This window comes from Eptesicus fuscus, chromosome 6 (genome assembly GCF_027574615.1).
Source record: "Eptesicus fuscus isolate TK198812 chromosome 6, DD_ASM_mEF_20220401, whole genome shotgun sequence".
Classification (NCBI taxonomy): Eukaryota; Metazoa; Chordata; class Mammalia; order Chiroptera; family Vespertilionidae; genus Eptesicus; species Eptesicus fuscus.
The window spans coordinates 38,985,774-39,000,398 of NC_072478.1; the positions used below are offsets into that span (position 1 = coordinate 38,985,774).

At 40.4% G+C, this 14,625-nt stretch overlaps 1 long non-coding RNA gene across 3 annotated transcripts in view; it reads right to left on the reverse strand.

Annotated features, from left to right (window-relative positions):
- LOC129149447 (uncharacterized) overlaps positions 1 to 9,028 on the reverse strand; it is a 183,731-nt gene extending 174,703 nt beyond the window's left edge. For all 3 annotated transcript variants that reach the window (XR_008556339.1, XR_008556337.1, XR_008556338.1), the window contains exons 1-3: positions 8,976 to 9,028; positions 8,507 to 8,597; positions 4,736 to 4,791 (exon numbers count right to left, since the gene is read on the reverse strand). This is a non-coding gene — a long non-coding RNA (uncharacterized LOC129149447). The remainder of the gene's footprint in view (positions 1 to 4,735; positions 4,792 to 8,506; positions 8,598 to 8,975) is intronic.
- Positions 9,029 to 14,625: the final 5,597 nt, after the last annotated feature.

Sequence of the window (14,625 nt, forward strand, 5' to 3'; positions counted from 1 at the left end):
GCAGCTGATCGATGTTTCTCTCTCATCGATGTTTCTAACTCTCTATCCCTCTCTCTTCCTCTCTGTAGAAAATCAATAAAATATAAAAATAAAAAAAAACCCTGTGTGAGTGAGCCATTGATGATCAAAGCAGAGACCCAATGCAGAGAGAGCCTGAGGCTGACATGAGGGAGTGAGCAAGCCAGGGCAGGCCTGCAGGATAGGGCAAGTGAGGAGAGAGAAAACAAGAGGGAAATGGGAGAATGAGACCACTGGGACTCAATGAACTCTGCACCCTTTGGATTGCCAGATAATCCCAGTTCATGTGAGTACACAAGATTTACAAGTATTTCAAACTTTTGACAGGATGCCTCAGTATGGTCTGCAGAAGCTCCTCACAAAGGTAGCTCAACTCTAGAATCTTACTTTCCCTACAGAGGCCAAGGAAGGTGGGGGCTAGGAGCAAACAGTTTAAAGACATTTGCCAACCAGAACAACTGCGGAAAATATTACATATTTTTCCTCACTGTTTTGAATGAGGGTTTCTCCCAGTGGTATAACTCTAGATGCCATCTGGATAGGAGCAATGAGGTTTAAACTTTATTGACAGAATATAGTTCTCCACCTGACACAGGTGACACAAGGCAGCTGTTTCTTATATCTACTTTCCTTTCCTTTCCTTTTCTTTTTTTTTTTTTTTTTTTTTTTTTTTTGACTGTAAAGAAATGCATCCTGCACAGATGGAGGAATGTCCAGTGTTAAATAACAGGAAAAAGTAACAATTCAGGAGCATTTACAGGTACAAGTACAAATTTAATTACCAGACCCTGGGACAGTGCAACCTCTAATTTTAGCTACTTACTTTTGTTCCCTTATTGCTGCCCCTTGCCACCCTTCACAGTTTTCCCCCATAGTAAAGATTGCAATAACAGTTGTTTTGGAATTAGAAACCCTCTACTCTACTTATTAGATCTATTTCACTATTGGTTAAGAATAATACATGTGACATCAAGGTTTTTCTTCAGATTTTAATAATACCCTTTGAGATGACTTTTGTTCAACAAAATGGTACTGGGAATCACTGACCAAGTATACACTTGTTGGATAGCTTTCTAAATTTCTTCTTCCAGAGGAAATTTCTTTCAGAGGAACATTGTTACAGTTCTATCATCCCTTATCCGCCATTCCAAAACATCAAAAGCTCTGAAAATGGAAAGTTTTTCATAACATAGTTGGCAGCAAAACCTGGTCTGACCTGAACTCATTTGAAGTCAAAACCTGGCCTGAACTGGCATAAGCCTATTTATAGTTTTCATTTATTTCACAATGTATTCTAAATGTAAATATACTATTCTACAGAAATATTAATGTGCTTATCACCTAGTGCTGCCCTAGACCCCATTTTACATACTATGTGATATATCACCATTCTAAAATCTGAATTCTGAAATACATCTAGCCTTCCAAGTTTCAGATTAGGAATCGTGGTCCAATAAATACTTGTCAAATCAATACACGAATGAACTAAAGACTTCATTGGTGCATGTTTTACTGCACTAATCCCAAGCCAGCTTTTGAGCAATGGCTATGAGCCCCTTTGCCATCTCATTAGACACGCTTCTAAAGAAAGAGGAGCATGGCTGACACCACCCTTAGTTTCTTTTGTCATATATAATGATGGATAGTGGTTGAGCCCTGGCATCTATTAGATCGCTATACCTCATCATTCACTTAACCACTCACTCCTCCATTCACTCACCAAATATTTATTAAGTCTTACCACAAGACACTATGCTAGCATAAGAAATGCAAAGATAAATTAGACTTACTCTCTGCCCTCTAAAAACTCCTATATGTATACAGAGAACAGATTGGTGGTTGCCGGGGGTGGGTATGGGCAAAATAGGTAAAGGGGGTCAAAATGTATGAACTTCCAGTTTAAAATAAATAAGTCAAGGGAATGTGATATACAGCATGGTGACTATACTTAACAATATTACACTGCATATTTGAAAATTGCTAAGAAAGTAGATTTTAAAAGTTCTCATCACAAGAAAAATTTTGTAACTATGTATGGTGACAGATGTTAACTAGACTTATTGTGGTGATTATTTCACAATTATACAAATATCAAATCATTTTTGTTGTACACCTGAAACTAATAGGATATTATTTTTAGTCAATAATATACATCAATAAAAACTTTTAAAGTACAACTAAAATCATGAGGAAAAAAAATAAAAACTCCTACTTATATTAATATTATAAAACAAAATGTTAGAAACCTAAAATAATTTTCTCTTATATAAAATAGTCATTCATTCTTTCTAACAAAATTTTATTAAATTCTACACTATGCCAGTCACTAAGCATACAAAAGTGAACAGCCCTTGTTGGGGGCACTAAGTGTGTTGATGGAGGCTGATACTTAGGAAAATTTGTCGTTTTGCAGCCAACCTTACATAGTGGGGGAAATGCCAATCTCTAGCTAAGAAAGTCAAAAAGCTTTCCCATGCCCTAACTGGTTTAGCTCAGTGGATAGAGCGTCAGCCTGAGGACTGAAGGGTCCCAGGTTCTATTCCAGTCAAGGGCATGTACCTTGGTTGCAGGCACATCCCCAGTAGGGAGTGTGCAGGAGGCAGCTGATCGATGTTTCTCTTTCATCGATGTTTCTAACTCTCTATCCTCTCCCTTCCTCTCTGTAAAAAAAATCAATAAAATATATATTAAAAAAAAAAAAAGCTTTCCCAGAGGTTGTGATACCTGGGCCAAAGTGGGTGCTTATTTAGGTAATAAATCAGAGAAAGGATATCCTAAGGAGAAGGCACAGCATATGCAAAGGCACTGAGTCTAGAAAACACTTGGCCCATAGAGCTAAAGTCCATTTAGAATAGATGCAGTTCAAAATGCATGTGGAAATAGAATATTTTTAAAATTTTTTAAATATGTATTTATTGATTTTAGAGAGCGAGAGGAAGAGAGAGGGAAAGATAGAAACATCAATGATGAGAGAGAATCATCTATCAGCTGCCTCCTGCACATCCCTTCATGGAGATAGAACTCGTAACCTAGGCACAGGTCAACACTCAACCACTGAGCAACACCAGCCGGCATGGAAATAGAACATTTTTAAAGTGAAGGAGAGACAGATCATGAGAGGACTATGCTTGAAGATAAGGAATGTCTACTGTTTGCTCTAGAAAATGAGGAACACCTGAGGAATTTTAAGTAGCCAATTGACATGATCAGATTTCTACATGAGATTCCTCAGACTGGGAATAGTTTGAAAAAGAACAAAGATAGTAAATTTGTTTCTAGCAAAATGCTCTTAGGGTATTAAAATAAGAAATGTTTGTCTTGCAGGACTGGCCCTAAGTAAAAGCTATGAGGCCTTAGGTGAAATCATAAAGAAAGCAAAGTGGATTTTCACCACCCTCTGCCACTCTGCTTCCCTGTGTCTCACTTCCCCATGGAAGTCCTTGGGGACACTGTCACGGCCAAACTGGTCAAACTGCATTAAAAAGAAAATATGATTGCATTTATTTTAAATTGAAGGGTAATGTACTTTCCCATTAAAATATTTTTTGCAGCAAGGAAAGAGTAGATGATTTATACAATAAAAACATAATTTCCCCTTCCTTTTTCCTGAGTGCTACATTTCACACACTTTAAAAGTAAGGGGTATCCCAAGAACAAAGTAGTAACTATGGATTGTTCATGTGCAGCCCTCAGATGTGAATTCTGGTTTAATTTTTAAAATCTAAGTAAAGGCAATAAGGCAACAACTCAAACAATTACCTGTCAATTCCTTTTTATAAATATGAAATAAATGGGTATTATTAATTCTTGGGAAGCACTGAGGGGAAGGAAATGTATATTTGCATCCCTTGATAGGATAGTATTTAACAATGACTAATTTTATTTCTTGGTCTGAAAACTCTCTGTAGCCTGTTACTGGCTTCAAAAGGATGGGATGTGATGGGCAGGGCATTTCATGTCATTTAGTGTGTCTACAATCACATGGGCATCTTAATAAACAAGATGAAGATACGAATGCAGTTTGATCTAAGATGCTCTTCTGAATTAGCTCCTTCATCTGTATACAATTTGGCTCTACTAAAAATAAAGTTAGAATGTTGCCTTCTTTAGGTGTCCTCTTTTAAAATTTAGATACCTTGGAATGAGTCCCACACAAAGCCTCATCCACTTAGGGACTTTGAGTCACACAGCTAACTTGGAAGAGACCAGAATCTAAACCTCGATTTCTGCTTTTCTATTCATCTACACTTCTGATTGCCTAATTATAATCTCATAAAGAAACCTGAATAGAAAATGTTTCAAGATGAAGTTACACAAAAATGCTCAAATGAGAAAATATTTATTGTGTGCCTTTTTGAATGCTAAGCACTACTTGACATGGCCCTCACCTTCACAGACCTTAAAGAAAGAACATGAAATAAAATAAAAGAGCCCAGCCACAGTGTTTCAGTGGTTGAGCATCAACCTACGAATCAGGAGGTCATGGTTTGATTCCTGGTCAGGGCCCATGCCCAGGTTATGGGCTTGATCCCCAGTTCAGGGTATGCAAGAGGCAGCTGATCAATGATTCTCTCTAATCATTGATGTTTCTCTCTCTCTCTCTCTCACCCTCTCCTTTCCTCTTTGAAATCAATAAAATATATTTTTTAAAAAAACAATAAAATATCAATACCATGAATATAATTCTTTATATGAGTTCCAGTTGGAAATCACTCACCACTCCATGAATAATGTGGGAAGCTCATGCAGCTCACCAAGCATCAGTCTCCTTCTCTGCAAAAACAAAACAAACAAAAATGGAATAAACTCTTCCTTGTTAACTTTTCAGGATGATTGCACAGTTAAAACCTGGGGTTGGCCCACCTGACCTGGCCCTCCACCTGATTTTGTAAATAAAGCTTTATTAGAACACAGCCACACTCATTTGTTTATGTACTGTCTATCGCTGTTTTCATAAGAATTAAGATCATATATCCAGCAAAGCATAAAATATTGCTTATCTGCTCCTCTATAGAAAAAGTTTTCTAACCTCTCGTTTAGATCATTGTTATATATGTGCAGAAATTTGCAATATTGTGCATATATTTTCTATTTGGTGCAGGAATAGACCTCAGGCTGGGTAGAGGACCTGCCCTACTAGAAGATAGGACACCTGGAGCATTAATCTTGGACTGATCTGATTGCATGGTAAATAGTCAGTGCTATCACTCTCCATCTGGTGAGTCTCCAGAGCAGCTAAGAGGGGCCAAGAAGGCATAATAAATAAATAAATAAATAAATAAATAAATAAATAAATAAATAAATAAATAAAATGGTAAGGTTGGAAACAGTAGGGTATTATAGAATTTGACAAGCCCTTTCTCCCAGCAGGCTGTGTCCCCTATGGCAATTAGGAACCAAAGGGGAAAATACTTTAGACTGGGAACATGCTGCTAAGGTGTTTGCCCTGAGAAGTCTGTGTGCATCTATGTCCAGATAAATGCTTTCTTTTAAAACTGAGATATAATAAAGTACACGGCTTTTAAGTATACAACTCAGCACATTTTTATCTATGCATACAAATGAGTAACCAATACCTAGATCAAGGTATAGAACACTCCCAACACCCCAGAAGGCTGCTGGGAGCCCCATTCAGGTGATAACCCCCTGAAGAAACCAAATATTCTGATATCCTGTTTCTTCATATATTAGTTATGTCTGGTTTTTGAACATCATATAAATGGAATTAGACAGTACATGATCTTTTGTGCCTGGTTTCTTTTTCTGTGGACGAGGCACATGACTTGAAGATCAGTTGTTCCTTTTCTTCACTGGGAAAGCAGTCAAAACAACATAGGAACAGAACAGAAATTGGAGTAGCCATCCCACTGCCTTCCTCAATCTGGTGTGTTGGTTAAAGGCAGAATCCCACCAGTGCCCCTAAGCCCATGCAAAGATCAGCTCGTCGCAGTTCTCAAAGGGCAAATATTGTTCTGCTCCCACATAGCTGAAGTCCATAGGAGAAGACTCTCCCCTATCATACAATGCTTGCCACACCCGCAGCAGTCTGCCCTCTAAGATCCCCATGGATGTGCCAAAGACCCACACCTCAGCTTAGACCCTGGTGCCTGCACCTCTGTCTGTAAAGAAACATAATCACCTGTATAAAAGCAGCTTCTTGCCTATGGACAAAGATGCCAAAAGCTGCAGCAACTCAACAACAGTAAAAAAAAAAAAAAAAAGGATCATGTCTAGCATTTAGCACAGAGCCACCCACACTTAAGACAACTGCCAGGCCAGAATTCAATCCTCACTCTCACAAGCTGCACTTCTAGTTAACAACCTAAGATTAAGCCCATTGGCGCAGGGGTGTGTGGGTCTGTGAGGTGGTCTGTCAACTGGAACTCTCCTCCACACTGAGTTCTGAACAGATTGGGAAATGACACAAAAGAGTAAGCTGAAGGAGAGCCAAAATATCCCATGTTTTATTGATAAGGCCTAGGTTGACGGACACAGACCATATCTGCAGGCAAATAGACTTCTTCACAATACCAAACCCTAGAATGAGACACTCACCAGTCCAATCACAGACGAAACTACATCTCCAGCCTGTCCTGACAGCACAGAAAAGCTAGGAGATGTTGGCTCTCTGAGGGCAGCTGCTCCCCTGGGACCCAGGAGAGGAAGGAGCTGAGTTACACATGCCCAAGTTCTCCTTCCAAACCCCCAAACAGATTAAATCATTCCTCTTCCCTGGGGAGAAGAGAATAAGGGAGTGGAAAGAAACTAGACGTTTTATAATAAGTGGGGCTTCCTCCATAGAGCAGGAAACATCAGAAAACAGAAAAAAAGTATTCCTTCAACAGAAATGTAACCTATCAAACTCTTAGCTAATATACTATTAGCAAATGTTAACCAGATAAAATATTAACCCATACATAAAACCTGGAGTAAATATTAATCACAATGTTTTATTAATTAATTGAAAACCCCTTTCATGAACCATGAGCGATAAGAAGTTTTTTAATTTTTGCAAATGGCTTTATGGGTCAGAAGAACAATATAGCTTACAAATAGGGCATCTGTATTTTAAACAAGATATTCTCATTTTATGGATCCACTTTAAAAAAAACAGACTTTTTTTTATAACTAACTACTATAAAATAGGAGATAGAGACTTCTTCATGAGAGAATTCAGAGTCAACTTTGCTATTTAAATATTTTCATCACCAACTATCATTTATTATAATATATCTAATATCTATAGCTGATAAAAATGTCCTTTGGGCCCTGGCCAGTGTTGCTAAGTGGTTAGAGTGTCAGCCCTCACACCGAGGGTCACAGGTTTCATTCCTGGTCAAGGGCACATAACTGGGTTTCAGGTTTGATCCCAGCCCTAGGTTGTGGTATGTGCCCGAGGCAACCAATGGGTCTCTGTCCCTCTCTTGCTTCCACTCTCTCTAAAAAAAATCAGTGGAAAAAAATGTCCTAGTGCCGTGGTCGGCAAACTGTGGCTCGTGAGCCACATGCAGCTCTTTGGCCCCTTGAGTGTGGCTCTTCCACAAAATACCACGTGCGGGCGCGCACGTACAGTGCAATTGAAACTTTGTGGCCCATGCGCAGAAGTCGGTTTTCGGCTCTCACAAGAAATGTCAATCGTTGTACTGTCGATATTTGGCTCTGTTGACTAATGAGTTTGCCGACCACTGCTCTAGGGTGAGGATTAAAAACAACAAAAACGTCCTTTGGAGCAGAGCGCTCTTTCAACAAGTCTGCACTCTTTATTACAGTGTAGCCTAAGCAGATTTAAGAGGCCTGTGATTATACAGTCCCTAGGATATTACTTCACATCAGGGATAGTGATTATTCAAATGATATTTGTAAGACACCAATTACCTTTGTTCAAGAGCAATCTCTCAAAAAGCGGATTTCAAGAACAAAGCAGGGGAAAAGTGCCAAAATATCTCAAATGATGGATAGAATACATTTTTTTCAAAGCTGAAAACTAGAAAATCGCTTTCTCCGTGTGATACTGCGTAAAAATGATATAATGATCACATTTTAAATTTCATAGCTAAGTTAGCCAAGTCCATTAAATGGTGCATGCTGTAAACCACATTTTCTAAACTAAGAACAAAAATATAAATAGTCGCGGTGATGTTCTGTTCCGCCACCACGCTCACAGAATCTTAACACATTATCATAACTCACTACCTGGAAGTGTCTCTCCACCTCTCCTCAAATCAACTGCCCGGACTTCCACGGGGCCGCCCGTGGGCGCCAAGATCTACAGCTGGACCCCGGGACCTTCGCCAGATTACCCCAAAAACCTTCCCAGGGTGCCGCCCACGGCTGTCTCTGAGATGCTCTTTTGGTTTCATATCAGGGGTGGGGAACCTTTGTTCTGCCAAGGGCCATTTGGGTATTTATAACACCATCTGCGGGCCATACAAAACTATCAACTTAAAAATTAGCCTGCTGCATTTGGTCAAACTTCTAATTAACTCACCCCTGATGCCTGGGCAGGGCCAGGCCCAATGGTTTCTGGGCCTTCTGTGTCCCGCGGGCCGGATGGTCCCCGCCGTTCCATGACCGAGTTCCTGGGGGTGGGGAGGACACAACAGCGTTTCAGAGGCTGAAACCTCCAAAGCCGGTCCACCCTGGGCCAAGCCTGGCTCTCCTCGGTGTGTCTCAGGGAAGCGGTTTAATTTACTTTCGCCTCTGTTTTTTGGTCTGTTTTTTAAATCTCTACTAGGCAGGTGATGCCAACTTCAGCAGCCACCACACACACACACACACACACACACACACACACACACACCACACACACACCACACACACACCACACACACACCACACACACACCACACACACACACACCACACACACACACCACACACACACCACACACACACCACACACACCACACACACACCACACACACACCACACACACACACACACACACACACCCTTTACCTGCAGTTTCGCTTCCTGTCGCTTTGAAAATACCAAATGGAAATTCCAGAAATTAACCTCCCAGGTTTCAAACTGCTCGCCATTCTGAGGAGCGCGATGGAATCTCGCGAGGCCTGATGAATTCCCGCGGCGCCGTGAGGGCGTGTCCACACTGTGGACGCTCCCCCGGCCCACAGTCTCTTAGTCTCTTCGTAGCCGCCTGGGCTGTCCGGTCGGCGGTCACCGTGTCTCGGGGCCTGGGTGCAAGTCACCCGTAGAGTCAGTCGCCTAATAAGTCCCAGTGCCGACGCCGTTCACCTCGCTTCGTCTCACTGCATCATCACAAGAAGAAAGGTGAGTTACAGCACAGTAAGATATTTTCAGACAGACCACCTTCACGTAACTTTCATTCCAGTGTGTTGTTGTCATTGTCGATCTACTTTGTATTAGTTATTATTGTTAATCTCTTACTGTGTTTGACTTGTAAATTAAAATGTATCATAGGTAGGCATGCATGGGAAAAAATGTAATATATTTAGGGTTCCGTACTATCCACAGTTTCAGGCATCCACGGGGGGGTTGGGAAGGGTCTTGGAACATAAAGGGGACTACTGTACCGAAAACATCTCATTTGTCCATCCCTTCTATCTTAGGACATGCCCTATCATTTCTTAACTATTGGCTCCTCTCAAATTCATTCTGTACACCAAGCTAGAGAGATATTTCTAAAATGCAAATCTGCCTGCAACTCCTTTGCTGCTAATAGTTTGGTAAATAAAGTGTGGAGTATTTTTCCCACATCATTTCTGGGCTCCGCATTCCCATTTCCTTAGTTCTGGACTCATTCAGTTTCGTGAGACATTAATGTCCCATGATGAGGAGACTGCCAACTCTGGCTCCAACTCTGCCACTGGGCATCTGGGCGTGACTGAGGGCTGGGTCACAGTCTCCATGGCCCCAGGATGCTCCTCAGTAACATGAAGTCATGGGACTAAGTCACCTTCAAATCCCTTTCAGCTCTTTGACTTGGCAGAACCAGTAAAGTAGAATGGAGAAAGTCCAATTTAGTTTTGAGTCCTGGCTTTGCCCATTATCAGCTTTGTGGCTTTGTGTAAGTACCATTAGTTTCATTACAAATAATATGGTGGTATATAACCATCGTATATAAAATATGCAGAGATATAATGGAGTTCTTCCAGTATAAATATGGTGATATAACAATATCTTCTAAATTGAGTTTTTAGATGAAATTAGTTATTTGGTAATAACTAGATGCCTGGTGCATGAAAATTCATGCACTGGAGCGGGGGGTCCCTCAGCCCAGCCTGCCCCCTCTCACAGTCCGGGAGCCTTCAGGGGCAGGAGGCAACCCGGAGATCAGGGGAAGGCGACACCCCATCACACTTCTGCTGCTGTCACTACCGGCAGCGCAAGCCTAGGGGGGCCCTGGGCAGCTGGGCAGCTGCCATCCAAGGCTTGCCTGTACCTCAGGCCAGCTCTGGGCGGCTGGGGGAGCTGAGGGACTAGGCACCGCCATCTTGTGGCTGTGGGCACCACCATCTTTGAGGGTGGGACAGTCAATTAGCATATTCCCTCCTTATTGGCTGTGAGCGCCGCCATCTTTGAGGGTGGGCAGTCAGTTAGCATATTCCCTCATTATTGGCCGTGGGCACCACCATCTTTGCGATGGTGTGAGGGTCAATTAGCATATTCCCTCTTTATTAGATATGATTATTTACACTCTGACTTCTCTTTTCAGTTAAACCTTGTTTGTTGTAAAATTGATTATCTGAGGAAATTCAGAACTTTGTATTCATTCCTACAACACATTAAGCGTGAGTTACCAACAGAAATATTGAGTTGGTAACATACTGTGGGAAACATGAAGTGTTGTGAAAAAGTGCATGCTCTCATTAGTTCTCTAAACCTGATGAAAATTATATTTTATTTCCTGTTACTTTAAATTATCCATGCCTTTATCTCTTTTTGTTGTTGGTGTTATAAACAATTAAATGTTGAATAGCTTGTCTAATTGCCGAAGTTACTATATTAGGAATGATTCATTCTTCAAGCATTTGTTGTGGGTGCCATGCCAGATTCTAGACATATAAATACATAAGATAGTCTGTGCCCTCATAGAGTTCACAGCCTAGAATATTGGTGGTCATAATATATAATTATGAAAAGCATAGTTCTTTTCAAAGACTTGAAAATGGTATTAAAAATTGACAATACAGCCCTAGCCAGTTTGGCTCAGTGGATGGAGCGTCAGCCTGTGGACTGAAGGGTCCCAGGTTTGATTCTGGTCAAGGGCATGTACCTTGGTTGCGGGCACATCCCCAGTTGAGGGTGTGCAGGAGGCAGCTGATAGATGTTTCTCTCTCATCGATGTTTCTGACTCTCTATCCCTCTCCCTTCCTCTCTGTAAAAAAAAATCAATAAAATATATATTTTTAAAAATTGACAATACAATTTCCATATCTATGAGAAAGATGCACAGGGAGTTTGAACAAAGTGATATCAAAATCCCTTCTAACTTTAAACTTTCATTTTGTAATTCACCTACCTATCAAGAAATAACCAAAAAATAACCTCAAACTCTGGAGCAGAGTAAACTAATATTAAAAGTCACTAACATGTCCTGGCTGGTGTGGCTCAGTTGGTTGAGCATCATCCCATGTACCAAAGGGTTGCCAGTTCAACTCCCGGTCAGGGCACATGCCCAGGTTGTGGCTTCAATCCCCAGTCAGGGTGTGTACAGAAGGCAACTGATTGATGTTTCTCTCTCATATTGATGTTTCTCTCTCTCTCTTTCACTCTCTCTCTAAAAATCAATAACGGGCTTTCCTGAAAGCTGCTGTTGGAGAAATACATTTTATTAGCACTTCTGGGAGAAAAGAGAGAGAGAAATATTATGCACATACAATAAGCTTCTAAGCAGAAACGGCCTTCATTTGGAAGGATTGCATTTATTGGTTGACATTTGAGAGATCTAATTTCACTTTGAATGGCCCCTCAACACCTTTTTCCTTGACCTAGTTGTTAATCACAAACTTCAGGGACTTCTTGAATATCAAGCTTGATTGTTTTACCCTGCAGGGTTAATACTCTAGGAGGAGGTAACTTTTTAATGTGGGTTCTGTAAATTTACCTTATTTAATACCAATTAGCAAAAAATTAAATAAGGCTATTAAGGCCTCTGCTTCATGATAGAAAACTATCTCTTAAGGAATTGAGGAATTAGTAATTTTGAGCACAATATATATGTGTACACATAGATATAGATGTAGATTTAGGTGTAAATATAGACATAGACACAGATATAGATATAGATATGTGCGCATATATTTATTATTTACTATGATGACATGTTATTCATAAGTTAGAAATACAAATTCCACTAATATCAGTTAGACTCGAATTCTAAAAATGTCACTGAAAAATTCTAGCAGTAGGTATAATTATTACTATTTTATACATCAGAAAACTGAGGTTGGAAAGGCTGGAAAATTGGTCCAAGGTCACCATCTTACAGAGTCAAGTCTCATAACTCAGGTCTGTCTAGCTCTGAGTTCCTCCCTTCTCCTCTCTACCGAACTGTGGAGGGTACAGATTGCATAATGTGTCATTCTATCTGTTTGCATAAAAAGCCAGGCCCTGGTGCAAAGGACATGCATGGAATGGGCCCATCGTTCATTCATTTATTCATTCACTGAAAATTAGTTTTAATGAGAGACTACCATGAGCCAGGTACTAGGTAAAAGGGTGAATAACAGACAAAAACCTTATCCTCTGTAGTTTACATTTCAGTGGGGGTTGTTAGGCACTGAACTAGAAAACAATTAACACAATAATTTCAGTTAGTGGTGAGTACCTTGAAGAAAACAAAAGAGATGATGGGATCTAAATTACTTAAGTTGATCAGGAAAGGCCTTTCTGAGAGGGTGGCATTTGAGCTACACCTAAATAATAAGGAGTCAAACACTTGAAGATGTGATGGAGAGAAAACTCAAAGTGCAAGACCCCTAAGACTGAAGATGGACTGGTATGACCCATGGGGCAGGATTATGGTGAACCGGAAGGAGGAGATGTAGTCAGGGGCTGGCTAATGCAAAGCCTTGCAAAGAGTTTATGATGGAAAGCCACTGGAGAGTTTAAAGCAGGGGAGGGAAGCCATGATCTGATTTCTATTTTTAAAAGATCGCTCTACTATGTATAGAATGAGTTGTGGAGCAAGAGTGAAAACGTAAGAGCAGTTAGTAGGTTGTTGCAAAAATCTAAGCAAGAGCTGACAGTGTACAGATGTGGGCTGTGTTTTGAAGACAGAACTAAAAGGACTTGATTGACCCTGAGGAATGAGGAAAAGAGAAAAAACAAGGACCCCTTGGTTTGAGGCTAAAGTAATTGGATGGATAGTGATGCCATCTGAACTGAGGTAAGTATTTCTACATAGGAAATATTAAGTTTGAAATGCCTTTTAGCTACCCAAGTGGACACGTTAAGACAGGTATTCATGTCTAAGGCTCAGTGAAGGGGTCCCACTAAGAGGTCTGCGAATCATTGGATTATTAATGGGTTTTAAGTTGTAAGTTTTCTTGGAAATGTGTACAGAGGGAAGAGATGAGAGAATCATCCCAAGATCTTCAGTTTTTATTAGGTTTACCATCTTCCTCAAAGATTTTCCTATTTATTTGTGATTCTTAAGAAGTGCTTCATATTTGAAAGCTATAGAGCATGCTATTTGCCATTTGACATTAGACACATTTCTTTTACATCTTGATCCAATAATAGCATAGAATTTAATTATAATTTCAATGCCTCAGTGCTTTCACCATTTCATATTCTTTAAATAATTCCACAATGTCATATTAGTTGAGGAAAAGGAAAACTCATAGCTGAAAGTTTGTCTTATTTTTCTCTTTGCATTTATCAAACGCATTGTCTTTGTCTTTATTTATGCTGTATCTACATTTTATGGCCAAGTTTCCTGGCCAGATGCTAATGTTTCTCATTTCTTTCTCCATATTCAGATGCAAGCATGAAAAGGCATGATGTCATTTTGAGTACATTAGTACATTAAGATAAATTAGACTTGTAGTAACTATAACATTTTCTTGGAAGATGTATTGTGATCAAGAGGAAACTTAGAATGTGCATTCAACACACTTTGGGATTTTTAAAAAATAACTATGCCAATAATAGGCAAAATATTTTATATTATACTAATGGCCCGGTGTACAAAATTCGTACACATTAAAAGGGGATTAATTAGAGGAAATAATTTAACCTTTTGCACTCGGATGTCGAGTGTGACTCCACACGGTTAGCATTAGAATAAAGGAATCAAGAAAAAAGCAAGCGAGTACAAAGGGTTAATATTGCTATTTGCCCTTTCTCTATAATAGAAGTGTCAGAGATGAAAGAAAATTAGTAAAATGTATATGAAAACCTTCCTCCTGTCAGAGTCTGGGGCACACCACGGGACCCAGAGTCAAGTCCCCGCCCACCCACACGCACCTCAAAATCTCATGAGACCCAGTCCCGGCTGGCCAACCCCCCACATTGGGCTAGATCCAGACCTGGCCAGCCCTACCCTTGTCAAGCCCCACTGGGCAGGGGACATAGCCTCAGGTCCCCTGGCCCGGCCCCAGGACTGGGGGCGTGGCCTGAG